Source organism: Elephantulus edwardii, unplaced genomic scaffold (assembly GCF_000299155.1).
Source record: "Elephantulus edwardii isolate Elephantulus edwardi_28Jun2011 unplaced genomic scaffold, EleEdw1.0 scaffold00411, whole genome shotgun sequence".
NCBI lineage: Eukaryota > Metazoa > Chordata > Mammalia > Macroscelidea > Macroscelididae > Elephantulus > Elephantulus edwardii.
In genome coordinates, this window is record NW_006400161.1 from 708,244 (window position 1) to 710,550 (window position 2,307).

General features: G+C 54.7%; 1 pseudogene; it reads right to left on the reverse strand.

The window, feature by feature from the left end:
- Window positions 1-1,031: 1,031 nt before the first annotated feature.
- LOC102850578 lies at window positions 1,032-1,794 on the reverse strand (annotated as a pseudogene).
- Window positions 1,795-2,307: the final 513 nt, after the last annotated feature.

Below are 2,307 nucleotides of genomic sequence, written 5' to 3' on the forward strand. Positions count from 1 at the left end.
TCACCCATTTTGAATAATATTGCATGAGTTCCTTGTTTTGTACTCTGTCGGGTGTGCACATCAGGCCACGGAGGGCTCTCCCTCGCTGGCCCACCCTGTCCTGCTCAGAAGCCGAGCTGCACAAGGCCACCGGGCCTGCCCTCCAGCGGTGAGCTTCACAGGAGCCTGGCCAGGCCCGCCTGAGCAGGACAGCAGGGGCCCCGCCCACCAACGGGGCTCGTCCATCATGCATGCGAGGGCGGCCCCCGGTGGCCAGTCGCGGTGGTGCACCCACAGCCTCTAGGAAGTGGGGTGGGCTGGCCATCTGGTGGCCCCCAGGACGGAGTGTGGGGGTGAATGTGAGTTGCGTTGGCCAGCCCCTGGACAGTGATGGGGGCAGTCTGTGCAGCCCACACCTCTAACAGATTCGGGTGCGGGGATGTTTCCTTTTGAGTACTCGGACATGCAAACATCCCAAGACTGATCTTTCAGGTGAAACTAGATGATAGACCGAGGCCAGACAGAGCCTTCAGGGCCTGAGACAGGAACAGATTTGCCCAAGGGTGGCAGAGGGGTACACCGTGAGGACACAGGGTGCTTCATGAAACCACTAGGGAACCAGGAGGGGCTGATCCTCTCTCTCCCTCACACATCTGCAGGAGAGCAGTGCAGAGACTAACCCCGGCCCATAAATTGGGGAGGCTGGCTCGCAGGCTTCTCCTGTCCCTGGCCCCTCACTGCCCAAACCTCCAAGACCAGCCAGAACAAGCCCAGTTCGCTCCCTCCACCGTACCCCCGTGGTCAGGGTGGACACACAGCAACAAGAGTTGTACGGATCAAACAGAACAGGAGTGGTCACATTTGTCCCTGAAGAAGTCCCCTGAGTCCAGGCAAACACTGCTCGGCTCAGCTACAGGAGATGGACCTCAATTCCAGGATTCCCCAGAGCCTGCTCCCCTCGGCTCACCTCCATGGTGCTTCCCTCACTATGGTGGCAGCAGTGGGCGTGGAGCCAGGACTTAGGCCCCACATCTGCCAGACAGTAATGTCCACTACGGCTCCACCTCTCTGGGGCTCCCTGGTGATAGAAAAGCTGGGCCCCAGAGCCAGGTGAGCGGGATGTTAGTCAGGGTCTCCTGCTTGGTCTCACCCAGGAAAGGGGACGCACCACTTAGGAGGATATAGGTGATGACCCCGATGCTCCTCATGTCAGCCTCCAGCCCCAGTGGCTCATAGTTGACAATCTCAGGAGCCACAAATTCCGGGGTGCCAAAGATGTTCTTGAACTCATTCCCAGCCTTGATCTTGTGGGTGATGCCAAAGTAGATGAGCTTGATGGGGGGGGGCTTGGCACACCCTTGTCCAGGAGCCTGATGTTCTCGGCTTTATGTCAAAGTGCGCGATGCGCTTGGAACGCAGATAATGGACACCATCCAGGATCTGCTTGAGGAACTGGGTGGCCTCGTCCTCTGTCAGCGACTCCTTCTCGGCCAGGAAGTCGAAGAGCTCACCACCCGAGACCGGCTCCAGGATGAGCACCACATCGGTCTTGTGATGCACCACATCGAAGATGTCATGCAGGGTGATGAAGTTGGTGTGCCGGCTCTCCCGCAGGATGTTCACCTTGCACTTGATCTCCTCGCGGCTCACGCCCCGCTGGCTGGAGGACAGGCGGCGCTTCTTGATGAACTTGGCCACATACTCCTTCCCTGTGCACTTCTGCCGGCACTTGCGCATGATTGCAAACTGAACACTGCACAGCTCCTTTCCCATCTCGTAGTGGTCCTCCACATCCTCCTGCCTGAACATGGACATGGAGGCAGCTCGGTGTTCCAGCAAACCAATCACCACAGCCTGCAGGGGCACAGGATCTGGGGGGGGGGCGGCGTCTCCTCACTGTGACCCTCCACGGCTTGGAGGCCCCTGCTTGCCCGCCATCCAGGCCTTTCGGCTATCTCAGGTCCAGGCCCCATCTACGCTAATTTATATAATTTCATTTTTTTAGAGAATGTTGAGATTTTTTGCTCTTATTTTTCAATTTTTAAGAGATAAAAGTTGATATTTTAATTTTAAAATTTTAAAATTTTAAGTTGATAGTCAATGGTCATTTTTCCCCTGTCTTTTGATGTGTTTACTTATTGCTATAAATTGACCTCTGATTTGCTTTGCCTATTTCCCAAAGGTTCTCGCTCAGCATATCTTAAGCTCAAGGAACTGAAGAACAAATTCAAACCTCAAGTTGCTATAATCAAGGATGCTTTCGGCAGAATGTTAAATGATCCAGGAAGTAGTAAAAGAAGATGGAAAGAATATACTGAGTCACTGTAT